This window comes from Scyliorhinus canicula, chromosome 3 (genome assembly GCF_902713615.1).
Source record: "Scyliorhinus canicula chromosome 3, sScyCan1.1, whole genome shotgun sequence".
Lineage (NCBI taxonomy): Eukaryota > Metazoa > Chordata > Chondrichthyes > Carcharhiniformes > Scyliorhinidae > Scyliorhinus > Scyliorhinus canicula.
The window spans coordinates 179,598,902-179,614,552 of NC_052148.1; the positions used below are offsets into that span (position 1 = coordinate 179,598,902).

The 15,651-nt window shown below is 43.5% G+C and overlaps 1 protein-coding gene across 4 annotated transcripts in view; it reads left to right on the forward strand.

The window, feature by feature from the left end:
- prdm5 (PR domain containing 5) overlaps positions 1-15,651 on the forward strand; it is a 432,322-nt gene that overhangs the window by 284,931 nt on the left and 131,740 nt on the right. The window lies entirely within an intron of this gene.

The window sequence follows — 15,651 nt, forward strand, 5'->3', positions numbered from 1 at the left end:
AGAGCACAATAGCTGCTGCTTTGGCATGCGTGTACGATGGAATATGTGACCATGAGCTTGCAGTAAGTTACAAACAACCCTAATTCCAATGTTGGTTGTACCATTATGGGGAAATAACAATTGGAAACCATCTTATTAATAATGAGGAAAATCAGACTGATCTGAATCTGTTGATTTCAGCTGGATGATGAATTCCATTCCAACGTCCTGGTAAGAGTAAATTGTCAGTCCATTTGATCGAATAATGAAATAGTTACGACAATTCATTGAGCTTTTATTTTGATGTGTGTATATTGTAGAACAGGGGTTCTCAATCATTTTGCACCCTGAGGTGACACCTTCCTATCTTATAACAATTCCACTGACCTCTATAGTATAACAGAAGCATTTTGCAGTGTAAAAATTAGTTATATAATTAAACATATATTTATTATTTTTGTTGTACTTATTCAATGTGACATTTATTCCTAGTACAGAGTTGCTCCTCTCCTGTGCAAATTAGCGCACAGCAAGATCCCACCATGCAAAGCAGATGGGTCACTATATGCAATAGGCACCTGAGCTCCAGACTCACTTCTCAATACAACATGGGGCAGGATTCTGCGGGAATCGGCAGGGCGGGCAACTCCAGCGCGAAGGAGTGGCGTGAACCACTCCGGCGTTGGGCTGCCCCAAAGGTGTGTAATCCTCAGCACTTCAGGGGCTGAGCCGGCGCCGGAGTGGTTTGCGCCGCGCCGTGTGCTGGCGTCATCCCAGCGCATGTGCAGGGGGATTACCTCCGCGTCGGCCGCTGTGGCCCATCGGCACAGGAATAGAGTGCCCTATCGGCACAGGACCGCCTGTGGATCGGTGTGCCCCGATCGCGGACCAGGCAATCGTGGGGGCCCCTCACGAGGACCCCGGAGGCCGCCCGCGCAGCCACTTGGCCCATTGTGGGCCGGTGAATCGCCGGGGGGGGGGGGGGGGGGGGGGGGGTGGGGAAGCCGCTGGCAGCGGCCGCCGTCCGGCGCGGTGCAATTCATAAACTTCTGCTTATTTGAGAATTGGATTTTTCTGAACCAAAAGTAGGCTTCTACAGCTCACATGATCCACAAGTTGGCTGCAGTTCTACAACTTTCCAACAGCAGTTACAGGACAAAAGCACAACCTTCATCCTTGTGAGGACACGTTGTAATCAACAAAACCATGAACCAGCAATTAACCTGTTTCTCTAGTCTGGTTCCATAACAAATGTGAACCCATGAAAACGCATTATACCTGGCACCATGGTGGCGCAGTGACTAGCACTTCTGCCTCACGGCGCCGAGGTCCAGGAAATTGTCCCATTGGACCGACGCAGCATGGGTTCATAAAGGGCAGGTCCTGCCTAACTAATTTAGGGGAATTTTTTGAGGACATTACCAGGGCGGTAGACAATGGGGAGCCAATGGATGTGGTGTATCTGGATTTCCAGAAAGCTTTTGACAAGGTGCCACACAAAAGGTTGCTGCATAAGATAAACGTGCATGGCATTGCCGGTAAAATAGTAGCATGGATAGAGAATTAATAGAAAGCAAAGAGTTGGGATTAATGGGTGTTTCTCTGGTTGACATTCAGTCGCTTGTGGTGTCCCTCGGGGATCAGTGTTGGGCCTACAATTGTTCACAATTTACACAGATGATTTAGAGTTTGGGACCAAGGGCAATGTGTCCAAGTTTGCAGATGACACTAAGATGAGTGGTAAAGCAAAAAGTGCAGAGGGTACTGGAAGTCTGCAGAGGGATTTGGATAGGTTACGTGAAAAGGCTAGGGTCTGGCAGATGGAATACAATGTTGACAAATGTGAGGTTATCCATATTGGTAGGAACAACAGCAAAAGAGATTATTATGTAAATGATAAAATATTAAAGCATGCTGCTGTGCAGAGAGACCTGGGTTGTGCTAGTGCATGAGTCGCAACAAGTTGGTTTACAGGTGCCACAGGTGATTAAGAAGGCAAATTGAGTTTTGTCCTTTATTGCTAGAGGGATGGAGTTTAAGACTCGGGAGGTTATGCTGCAACTCAATAAGGTGTTAGTGAGGCCACACCTGGAGTACTGTGTTCAGTTTTGGTCTCCTTGCCTGAGAAAGAAGGTACTGGCGCTGGAGGCTATGCAGAGGAGATTAACTAGGTTAATCCCAGAGTTGAGGGGGTTGGATTATGAGGAGAGGTTGAGTAAACTGGGACTGTATTCGTTGGAATTTAGAAGGATGCGGAGGGATCTTATAGAAACATATAAAATTATGAAGTGAATAGATAGGATAGATGCGGGCAGGTTGTTTCCACTGGCGGGTGAAATCACAACTGGGGGGCATAGCCTCAAAATAAGGGGAAGTAGATTTAGGACTGAGTTTAGGAGGAACTTCTTCACCCAAAGGGTTGTGAAGCTATGGAATTCCCTGCCCGTTGAGGCTACTTCATTAAATGTTTTCAAGATAAAGTTAGATAGTTTTTTGAAGAATAATGGAATAAAGGGTTATGGTGTTGGGGTGGGAAAGTGGAGCTGAGTCCACAAGAGATCAGCCATGATCTCATTGAATGGCAGAGCAGGCACAAAGGCCAGATGACCTATCCTGCTCCGAGTTCTTATGTTCTTATTAATCCCGACTCTGGGTCACTGTCCATGTGGAGTTTGCACATTCTCTCCGTGTTTGTGTAGGTTGCGCCCCACAGCCCAAAGATGTGCAGCATAGTTGGATTGGCAATGCTAAATTGCCCCTTAATTGGAAAAAATGAAAATGAAAAAATGAATTGGGTACCCTAAATTTAAAAAAAAAACTTATATCTACAGAGATGTTAAAATACACCATTTATCTCCTGAGGTAAACAATGGATTTTGACCAGAAACATAGAAACTGCTAGTCAGCCTGAAACTGACTCACCAAAGATGTGCGGGTTAGGTGGATTGGCCATGCTAAATTGCCCATAGTGTCCTAAAAAAAAGTAAGGTTAAGGGGGGGGGTTGTTTGGTTGTGGGTATAGGGTGGATACGTGGGTTTGAGTAGGGTGATCATTGCTCGGCACAACATCGAGGGCCGAAGGGCCTGTTCTGTGCTGTACTGTTCTATGTTCTAATGGGCAACATCACATGTCCTAAGCTTCTGGCCTTTGGAAAATGTTAACATTACATTTTGAGGCTCTCAGTTCAGACTGCTGTCTAAACTCCAGCTTGCAAACATCAAAGTAGGACTTCAGGCTGACCAACAGCATATATCATGCCATCAGAGCCAGTCTAGCTGGAAGATTCCTACCATCACCTGCTGAATAGACCAACCTTATCTCACTGCACCATGATGAACTTTAAAGAAATTCTGCAAAATCCTGCTTCAGCTAGCTGAAATGTAGCCCCTCATGAAGGAAGTCTCAAAGACTCTGCCAATCGGGTCAACAAATATCCACAGCTAATGGTGATTTTTTTCTTTTAATTATTCATACTGGTAAAAATCATCTTTCCTATCTTTTCCATGTGTGTTTGTGAGAGAGCGACTATTCCTCGGGTTTACAAATGTGCAAATACTTAAAGAGTCACTTTAAATTGACCTCATAGAGAAAGTCTGGGGAAACATACCACGGCCTATTTCAAAAAGCCTTCCATCTCTGCTTTTCGACAGATGGTGGGAAAGCAAAGGAATTCAGGTTTGCTGTCCCTTCCCTGTCCATAACATCACACAAACCGGACATCAAAGCCCACTGGCTTGTTATTCCGTTTGCCCAATTTAAATATGGAATCATAGAATATAGATAGAATTTACAGTGCAGAAGGAGGCCATTCGGCCCATCGAGTCTGCACCGGCTCTTGGAAAGAGCACCCTACCCAAGGTTAACACCACCACCCTATCCCCATAACCCAGTAACCCCACCCAACACTAAGGGCAATTTTGGACACTAAGGGCAATTTATCCAGGGCCAATCCACCTAATCTGCACATCTTTGGACTGTGGGAGGAAAGCGGAGCACCCGGAGGAAACCCACGCACACACGGGGAGAACGCGCAGACTCCGCACAGACAGTGACCCAAGCCGGAATCGAACCTGGGACCCTGGAGCTGTGAAGCGGTTGTGCTATCCACACTGCTACCGTGCTGCCCGGAATAGAATAGAATTGCTACAGTGCAGAAGGAGGCCATTCAGCCCATCGAGTCTGCACTGACCCTTCGAATGAGCAATTTACCCAGGTCCACTCCACCCTATCCCCATAACCTAACCTGCACATCCCTGGACACCAAGGGCCAATTTAGCATGACCAATCCACCTAATCTGCATACTTTTGGACTGTGGGAGGAAACCAGAGCACCCGGTGGAAACCCATTAGACACGGAGAAATTTCAAGCTCCACACAGTCACCCGATGCCGGAATTGAACTGGGGTCACTGACGCTGTGAGACAGCAATGCTAATCACTGTGCCGCCCAACATCACGGACAGGAGAATGCATATGCGGGTCCTGGGAAGGAATCCACTTCGAATTGTCATGAATCTGAGGGAGGGAGGAGGGCACAAACTTTCCACAACATCTGAGACAACGGCGACAACCGTTTTAAAAGGTTTCTTTCTAATTTCATGCTTTTCTCCATGCTAGGAGCATGCAATTTCTTAAAATGTTGATCCCGGTGCATGCCCAGAATTATGCAACACAATTTAAACCACAAAATGGGATTTTACAGATTTTCTTCTTGAAAATTATGATTTGGTAAACAACTTTGAAACCTTCTTGTAGACTCCAATTGAGAATCCCTGTGGTAGATTGAAAATCCGGAGAAGTGTGTTGAACAACAAGACCCAAAAGTAGGAATATGCTTTGGTGGAGCATTGATCCGCTATATCATTTAGAATTGGTACTATATTTGATCAGTAATATTTACAATTATTGCTTTGCTTGGATTTGGTCAATTAAAATGTAATATAATACTGGTTTACTCAGCTAACATTAAGGACCCAGTTCATTTCACTGCCACGGAGTGCATCACTTCCAGTGTTCACCATTCCAGTGTGCCTCATTAAAGAACAAGAAGTTTTCTTTCATACTCAAGTAGCTCACTAGCATAAAATCCTAGCAGCACAAAGGCTCAAAGATTACTGAGGCAGGTGTGCGGAAGTGGCAGTATGGGTAAAGTCTGGCAGAAGAGGTGAAGGCCTGGTTAATCTTAATGAAAGTCTTGTTTATCCTGTCAGCTGTTATATTACAGAGATGTAATATATATATTACTCATTTGTCTTGCCGAGTTGTACTTAACTTGATAAACAATCAGTCTTCCAGTTGATGACAACTTATTTATTGAGTAACAAAATAATATACTTGTGAGTTCTTTTACTTTAATACTTTGACTAGTAATAGAATTAACTAAGATTAGATTAAACTAACAATTATTATAATACACTACACTCTGAGCTGGTCGCGCCTGTCCTCTAGCTGCAATACACACACACTAACACTAAGAAAGAGCGGGAAAATCCTTATATAGTTCCTGTTAGTGTTGCCATCTCGTGATCATTCGACTGTACTAACTGTACATTAACTAATCATATATTAACGTATACAGAGATCACTATATCAGCCAGGTAAGATTGACTATATCGCTGGCGGGCAGGCAGAACCAAAAGCAGCTGGAAGTCGCAGCCAGGAACCTGTGAGGAGGGTGCTCGGCAGTTTGTTGTGGTGAAAGCTTGGGGCCAGGATCAGAAGTAGGGAAGCAGCATTTCTAAGATTGGGAGAAGGGGATGCGATGATCTGATGGGAGTTGGCGAGAGGGAGATGGAAGCTTAAGAGTTCAGGGTTGTGATCTGGGAGGATGGGAGAAAATGAGAGGTTGCGGATGAAGAGTTGGGAACCCCCGTCCCTTGTGGAGCAGAAAGAAAGTCTGAAAAAGTACAATTAATACCTCTGGGCTCTTCAGGCCAGAGTTTGGATCACAACATGTTATTGTCTCACAGGGAAGCAGGCACTGGTCACCCTTTGGCTTCAGGTTGAAATGATCAGGTTCTGATGACCTTCCTTCCTGTGTGCCTGCTCACACAGTGGGGATGGGAAGGGGTGGTGGGACCAATGGGAGTGTGTGACTTATTTTAGTTTCAATTGCCGCCTCTTCCCCAGTTTCGGGAGATCCTTAACATCTGGAAAGAATGGGTACATGTTAACTGTGAGCATCTGTCCCTGAAGTAAGCATATTTCCTAGATCTTCACCATCATGTTATTTCTACTTTTATTGAAATTGTTATGCCTATAATAATGTAAGATTAACGATAGTAGATATCTATGATTGTAGTGTGGTTTCCTTCAGTCTGATCTCGGGGACTTCTGCTCTTTCTACATCACTCTTCATATTCAAATGCTGGGAACCATGGAATCAGATCTCAATAAACATTTTTGTTAATCACAAAAAGAACCAATAATACAAAAATATGGATGGAATTGTATCATAATTCCATTATCCGCTTTCCAACCCCATTTTCCAGTTTCAGGCCCTGGTGCTATGCCAACTTCAGATATTTCCCCTGTGTCTCAAGGTCCAAGTCAATGCTCATCTTCTGTGGCTTCACTGGATGGCTTTTGGTCTTGGACCCCCAACACCACTCCTTATCCCTCTGCTCTGTTCTTTGTATGGTGTCATCGTTGCAGAAGCTGGTAAATTGAGCCACCTTCTCGTACTAACAACATGACACAAATGGCCGGAGCATTACTTTGTTCTAATAAAACCTACCTTATAACATGTACTTGGGCCTGAGGATGATGGGAATGTTAAAAAAGGAATTTTCATCTCAAAGTAAGAAACCGAGTATATTTGTGTTGAGAAGTCATGCTAAGCGAACCAAAGTGTTGACTGGAGTTTCATAACCTCGTTACTTGGACTCCACTTATTTCAATTCTGCATATCCTTTTCGGGAACAACTTGAGATGTGTGCTATGCATTGCCAGTGATGACCACAACCCACGATCAAACAAAATTAAATCGGAAAAAATGACTTGAATATGAAAATTACATTTGCTGTCAACCGAAAATTAAGAAATACGACCTAGTAAGAGATTTACAAAAGCTTATTTTTGGGATGTGCAACTTGACTGATGCATGACAAATCAAATTTAGCGCTGCTTTACACAGAGGCAAAAAAAAATTGTTCGACTTTAATATTGAGTGAACAGATTTTGCATTAGTACTAGGTACGAAGGCTTATCATTTTTCCATTGTGTTCCGGCATAAAGGATGTTGTCAGGAATGGTGAATTGTATCTATGAAGAAAGGTTGGATAGGCTGGAGCTGTTTTCTCTGGAATAGAAAAGGCTGAGGATGGGCAGTTGATTGAGGTATATAAAATTTTGAAAGGCATAGATAGAATTTGCAGGATAAAACCTAATTCCCGTGGCAGAGAAACCAATAATCAGATTCATAGATTTAAAATATTTGACAAAATGATTAGAATCTCTACAGTTCAGAAGGAGGCCATTTAGCTTCTGCACCGATCCTCCGAAAGACACCCTACCTCAGCTCACTCCCCTCAACCTATCCTTGAAACCCACACTGACACGGGGAGAAAGTGCAAACTCCACACAGATAGTCAGCCAAGGCTGAAATTGAGTCCGGGACCCTGGCGCTGTGAGGCAGCAGTGCTAACCACTGCCACCGTGCAAGAAGGGTGTTAGGGAATTGGAAATCATTGCCTGAAAAGGTAGTAGAAGCAGAAATTTTAATTGCATTTTAAAAATAACTTGAATATGCATTTGAAATGTCATAACCTCCGGGGCTACAGACTGAGAGCTGGAAAGTGGAACAAGCTGCACAACCACGATGGGTCAAATGACCACCTTCTGTGCTGCAAACTTTCTATGTTTCTGTGATTATCTGGGTGTAATGTGTAGAGGAAAAGCAGGGAATGAGGAGCCTATGGCATTTGCCAAACGTTAGGCAAATTTTATAAGAAGCTGTTCCTGATGGAAAGCATTGTGAACCACAAGCTTTTAACAAAAATTATCACCGAGCCAAAAAGATTTTCTGTCTACTAATCCAAGCTCTTATCTTAATATTTTAAATGTTCGCGTAGAAAGCTCCCTGTTGGGAGCATGCAGAATACATTATGCAACAAGTCTAATGGAGTTATAGTAAGGTTTTGCAATGTACTGGTCAGACCATATAGTGATTCCATACTCAATTTTTGTCATAAAAGGTGCCTTTCTAATAATCTGTATTGTCACAAGTAGGCTTGCATTAACACTGCAACAAAGTTACTGTGAAAATCCCCTAGTCGCCACATTCCAGTGCCTGTTCGGGTACACTGAGGGAGAATTCAGAATGTCCAAATTACCTAACAGCACGTCTTTCGGGACTTGTGGAAGGAAACTGGAGCACCTGGAGGAAACCCATGCAGACATGGAGAGAACGTGCAGACTTCGCACAGATAGTGATTCAAGCCAGGAATTGAACCTGGGACCCTGGTGCTATGAAGGAACAGTGTTAACCACTGTACGACTGTTCCGCCCGTCTCTTAAATACTGTAAATAGTCTCCTATTTACAATAGGAGGGGTACAAAATGAGCAACAAGACTGATTGCAAGTGCAAAGGAGATTTTTGACCTTTAATTTTTAACCTCAATAAAGTGCATAAAACATTAAATAATATAGATAAGGTTATTATTTTAAAGTATAAATCAAGAAAGTAAGATCATAAGACATAAATGAAAATGGGATAAAGTAAATGAGTTAAGTGTGGGAAAACAAATCTCCATTCAGAGTGATAAATGTTTGGAATAATTAACTGAACAAGGTTAACACAGACAAAAGCATTGGGCTAATCAAAATTCAACTAGATGCCATGAAGAATTCGTTACTGTGCAAAATAAAATAACTTTGACAAGTTAAATTAACTTTATTTTAAATAACTTTTCATATGTTGTAACATTCCGTATAAACCTGATGTAAATCAAATATGTTACTGGTACTACATGTACTCATTCTGGAGCTTCCCTATCTGTATAAATTCTTCACCCTCCTGGTATACCTACTGGTATTACATCAATTTAACTATTGGCTTTACACTTGCCAAATCATTGGTATTATACAAGTGTAAACATATTTAGATGCTGACTTCCCTTTGTGTGTCTCAAAGGATGCCAGTATGTTGGCTGTAAGTCATTCTCCATTGACATCCTACCGTCTGTCAGTCAGATTCGATTTCAAAAGATTTAGCTGTAAAGTAGTATTTGTATGGGTACCTTGCAACTGATACCCACAATAGATATTCTACAATCTTTCATGTTCCCACTGAATACTTTGTAAACCATTTAAATCAATTTCTCTCAAAATGAATGTAACGTTCCAGCAAACTATTTAAAGTTGTTAACAGAGCAGAGAATTAAACAGTTAGGTAAATTTTTGATCAAAGTGGGGGCGGGGGGTGGAGAATCACAAGCAACTGTTCTGGGGCTTAATTTTAATCCATCAAAATTTGCTCAATAATAGTGCATGTTTGCAAGTAATTCTTCATGTGAAAATGTGTCATATTTTCATATGTATCTATTAAGACTGATTCCGGCTAGTTACAGCAGCATTTACAATTTCCCTTATTTCAACATGCGTGTTTCATCAAATTTATCTTAGCTCTATCATGGCTAGCAGCCACCAGGAGCTGCTGAGATGAAAGCTGTGTACGTGTCCAATATAGTGTTTCTAAACAGAATGACATCAGGCACCAAAAATATGAGTGGCTTAGAAGTTCCATGTCTAATTATGTTGCAGAAAATACGATAACAGTCTTGAACCCAGTATGGGGCCAGAGACATGAGATTTCCTTTGTTCTGCTCATTTTCTCTCTCCTCTTCTATTGACTGCAGATCTTGAACAGTGTTCCTTGGAAGACTTAACCAAGAATAAAATATATGAATAAAACATCTATATTTGTCATGGGAAAATTTACATACCCTCTCTGTTCATTGTGTGTTTGTGTAGAGCTGGGATGTCTACATCAGCAACGTTCTGCTTAATGGGAAGTAAGTCACCCAGACACCGTTTCCGCTGAGCATCCACTGCAGCATAACTACAACCAAATGCAAAGACATATTTAAAAAGTACTTAGCCAGTCAATATTTTAAATGTAATTTTAATGTTATAGTTCAGATGCAAGTATAATGAGTTCTTTGATAGAAGGTGAGACAGGAGTCAGCAATATAAATCAGGTTTGCAAATCTTGAATAGTGTTTAACTAACAGATCAGAGACTGGTGCGCATATTATTACATAGCCTATAAGTGTGGCAAATTTCTACAATATACTGCCAATAATAATGTGTGTGATCAAAATTCATAATGTAATTGTAATTATTGGCCGAGAATTTCCTGGAAAATTTCTGCATTGTCAATGTTTTACATCGTCGAGTAGTGTTTTTTTCCCGTTGGAAATTTTATGCAACCGATTTATGGTAATCCTACTCCAAAACAGCATGACAGAAATTTCATCATAATTTTCCCAGTCTCCCAGAGGCATCTGTCAGACCCTCAGCAAACAATTTGTATACCTCTGCCCAGATGCAAAAGGCCAGTTCACATATATGCTGGCATAATTTAACAGCTCAAAGTCATCTGATAGTGGGATAGCTGACATTTCTAGAGTTTAGTACTTGTTTCCTAAATGCACCTGACATTCCTCAGGCCCCCCTCCCCCCTCACATCCCACAGCTCTTTTCTCCTATTCAGAAGATGAATGTCCTTTCCACTAAAGTACATCTATTCTACCTGATAACAGAGGAGGAAGAGGCGCAGCAGAGGTTAGAGAATCTGAGGACGTGGCACCAGGACAGAAGACAGCAGCTCACTCACTTTTAGCCTATTGGTCCAGACAAGTCAGGCCTTCATTTGCATTCCATTTGCAGGGTGCAAATAGGTTTCATGCCGTCCTCCAGTGGGATTCCCGATCCACCATTGAGGGCACCATCAGAAAATGGTGTAAATTCACACTGGCATAAAACTGATTTTTGGGCCACCTGCTGAATTCTACCCCACTCCCAGCCTGCCATTGATCTTGATGGCAGGGACATGGGAGAATTCTGCCCAATGTTTATTTGCACAAGCTTAAGAAGTGTTGGGTGGGATTCTCCGATCCATGTTCACCCTGCCACCACTGCCCAGCAAGAAAGGTGCCAAATTTCTATTTACTGCAGCGGAAACAGAGATTCCTTCCAGTCTGAACAGATGGCGAATTCCAGACATTAAGTATTTTTCTTATACTCTAACGTTCATGGTTTCTATGGGGTACATATGAATTGACAGGTAAACATGTGGTTGAACCCTCTATTCTGCCCAATAAATGCCAAATGTGACGAGAACAGATTGCATCGATTTCCCAATGGTCCACCCAGATGTCTGTAACACTGGCAGTCAACCAATCTCACTGAAACTCCGTTTCTCTGAGGAGGGTTTCCAACCTTCACTTTTCAAGATCTCACCCAACAATCGCTTAAACTCTGATGGCTTCAACAGTAGCCTATCTTGCAGGGTTTCAATCTCGCCTCCAGAAATTCCTTTCCTCTGGATTCCCGAGTATACAATCCGGCGTCAGCTCACAAGCACCAATATCAGCTCTTTGGCCACACCGAGCAGAGCATTTCTGCCCCAAAAGGATATCTTTTCCCCAATGGCCCACAGCTGGGAGTCTCCAACCTTCTGATGCTTTATTGAATGTTCAGGCCTTCCCTTGAAAATGAAGAAATGAAATGAATGAAAATCGCTTATTGTCACAAGTAGGCTTCAAATGAAGTTACTGTAGAAAGCCCCTAGTCACCACGTTCCGGCGCCTGTTCGGGGAGGCTGGTATGGCCCTTCTAAATAACCAAACACAGACAGCATCAACAATGACTCACCTCACAGGGTTTTAATCTCATCTTCTGGGACTCCATTCCTCTGGTTTCCCCGAGTATACTGGCTTTTACTGGCTATTATTGGCTTTTACATACTAAAGGAGGAGAGGTTGGGGACTGTTTTCATAAGGTTTGGCTGGAGTCGCCATGTGTTGCAGTATTGGTCAAGTTTTGACAAGTTCACATTTCGGGCCCGGTCTAGGTACAGGTAAATTACAGGCACAGCTTCAGATCTTCAGCCATGCTGAACAGAAGACGTCTGCTCCAAAGGGGCAACCTTGCCCCAGTGGCCCTCTTCAATAACCAAGGCATCTCCTGAGCCCTCTTTACTTAAAGTTTGCTCCCTACAATCCTTTCTCTTACTTCGAGCCTGTTTCTTTGCTCCTCTCTTTTAATTGAACTTAATTGGGACCTATTTCCTGACTATGCTGTTCTGCACCCAGTCACCTGACCTAGATATCCCACACCCTTATTTTTTTTCTTCTGTGCGCAGGTGCCTGGGGTCTGCTCCCGGCATACCTATGTGCAGAAAGTCCCAGGTCCATTGGGAGTTGAGGTTCCTAACCTCTGAGCTCAACACTAAGGTACATTTGGGTTTCATTGCCTGAGTTGTCATGGAGAGTGTAAGAGACCATTGGATGTGATCAAGGTCATAAATTGGCATGGAGGCTATAAAGAGTCAAAGGAAGTGGACGAATGGATATAGAAGGTCTATATGTTGCATAGCACTGCAAGATCTCTTGAACATACCTTTCAAAAGATTCCTGTATCCAGGCCATAGTTCACAAATCCTCTCAGATCTGTGAGCCATAAGTCATGGAGAAGCTGGCTCGCCTCCATGAAAATTGCAGTGGGGGTTAAGAGATACCTACCCCCCCCCCCCGCAATGGAACAGGTCAGTTCAAAAGTGGAAGCTGTGGGCTTGCTACCTGCATGCTTATCCCACATCAACAAAAACTGGGGGGTACTGGGAATGGGGGCAGGAATCCTGAAATGGGCTCTGCCCGCCATTTTTGAGTTAGCCCTAGAGCTGTTCACACCCTACAAAAATTCAGGTCTTGGTTTAAGTATTTGTGTAAGTTAACCACAATTTGCAAACTTTCCTGCTGTTACAATCATGGAGAGACTGATGTTTCATGTAGATGAATTCTGTTGGTAAATTAGAAGAAACCAGTAATGCAGCTTTTAACATATGTATTGAATCTGTCTGCTTGGTAGGTGTCTATTAGCGAATGCACATATACTGCCTCTTACTATCTACTGATTAGTGAATGGAATATACATGCTCATGATTTCCATTTATGTATTTGGTTCTTTTGTTGTCTGGCAAGTGGAAGTGATTTCATAATACTGATGTTGTAATGGTACTTATTCATCTGGCTCAGCAAAAATGAACCCACTTATAACCAGGAACTTTAAAAGGTTAGACAAATTCCTATCACCTAAAAGGATTTTAACAGTAAATTTTGCAAATGATATAGTGATATTGTGAAGAAAAGCCAGGAAATGTGATTGGTAGGCTGAATGAACTGATGGTCTTTTCCAAACTTCAAATAAATTATCATGTTACTTGGATTGGATTATTGTCACGTGTACCAAGGTACAGTGAAAAATATTTTTCTGCGAGCAGCTCAACAGATCGTTAAGTACATAGGCAGAAAAGGGAATAAAAGAAAATACATAAATGTAACTACATAAGCATCGGCATCGGATGAAGCATACAGGGGTGTAGTGTTAATGAGGTCAGTCCATAAGAGGGCCATTTAGGCGTCTGGTAACAGCTGGGAAGAAGCTGCTTTTACATAAGAACATAAGAACTAGGAGCAGGAGTAGGCCATCTGGCCCCTCGAGCCTGCTCTGCCATTCAATGAGATCATGGCTGATCTTTTGTGGACTCAGCTCCACTTTCCGGCCCAAACACCATAACCCTTAATCCCTTTATTCTTCAAAAAACTATCTATCTTTACCTTAAAAACATGTAATGATAATGAGTCTGTTCGTGCGTATCTTCTGCCTGATGGAAGAAGTTGGAAGAGTGAGAAAACGGAGTGGGAGGGGGTCTTTGATTATGCTATCCGCTTTCCCCAGGCAGCGGGAAGTGTAGATGGAGTCAGTGGATGGGAGGCAGGTTTGTGTGATGGATTGGGCTGTGTTCACGACTCTCTGAAGTTTCTTGCGGTCCTGGGCCGAGCAGTTGGCATACCAGGCTGTGATGCAGCCAGATAGGATGCTTTCTATGGTGCATCTGTAAAAGTTGGTAAGAGTTAATGTGGAAATGCCGAATTTCCTTAGTTTCCTGAGGAAGTATAGGCGCTGTTGTGCTTTCTTGGTGGTAGCGTCGACGTGGGTGGACCAGGACATATTTTTGGAGATGTGCACCGCTAGAAATTTGAAACTGCTAACCATCTCCACCTCGGCCCCGTTGATGCTGTCAGGGGTATGTACAGTACTTTGCTTCCTGAAGTCAATGACCAACTCTTTAGTTTTGCTGGCATTGAGGGAGAGATTTTTGTCGCTGCACCACTCCACTAGGTTCTGTATCTCCCTCCTGTATTCTGACTGTTATTCGAGATCCGGCCCACTATGGTCGTATCATCAGCAAACTCTAGATGGAGTTGGAACCAAATTTTGCCACGCAGCTGTGTGTGTACAGGGAGTAGAGGAGGGGGCTAAGTACACAGCCTTGTGGGGCCCCGGTATTGAGGACCATTGTGGAGGAGGTATCGTTGTTCATTCTTACTGATTGGGGTCTGTGGGTCAGAAAGTCGAGGATCCAGTTACAGAGTGGGGAGCCAAGTCCTAGGTTTTGGAGTTTTGATATAAGCTTGGCTGGGATTATGGTGTTGAAGGCGGAGCTGTAGTCAATAAATAGAAGTCTGAAGTAGGAGTCCTTGTTGCCGAAATGCTCTGGGGATGAACACAGGGATGAGCCAGGGAAACGGCATCTGCTGTGGACCGGTTGCGGCGGTATGCGAATTGCAGTGGATCAAGGCGTTCTGGGAGTATGGAGGTGATGCGCTTGATGACCAACCTCTCGAAGCACTTCATTATGACTGAAATGAGGGCCACCGTACGGTAGTCATTGAGGCATGTTGCCTGGTTCTTCTTTGGCACCGGTATGATGGTTGTCTTCTTGAAGCAGATGGGGAACTCGGAGTGGAGTAGGGAAAGGTTAAAGATGTCCTCGAACACCTCTGCCAGCTGGTCGCGCAGGCTCTGAGTGCACGACCAGGGATCCTGTTCGGGCCCGTCGCCTTCCGAGGGTTCAATTTCAGGAAGGCCGATCTGACTTTGGAAGCTGTGATGGTGGGTATGGGTGAGTCATGGGCTGCTGGGGCACTCGACAGCGGATTGTTGGTTTCCTGCTCAAACCGAGCATAGAATGCATTGAGTTTATTGGGGAGGGGTGTGCTGTTGCCGGAGATACTGTTCGGCTTCGCTTTGTAGCCCGTTATGTTGTTTAGTCCTTGCCACAACCGCCGAGAGTCTGTCTGTGACTCTAGCTTGGTTTGATATTCTCTCTGGCATCTCGGATGGCTTTGCGGAGGTTGTACCTGGATTTCTTGTATAGGTCAGGGTTGTCTGACTTGAACACCTTAGACCTGTCCTTCAGTAGGAAGTCAATCTCGCGATTGAGCCATGGTTTCCGGTTGGGGAAGGCACGTACTGCTTTCTTTGGCACGCAGTCGTCCACACATTCGCTGATGAAGTCTGTGACGATGGTGGCATACTCATTTAAGTTGGTCGCTGAGTTCTTAAATATGGACCAGTCCACTGTCTCTAAGCAGTCACGTAAG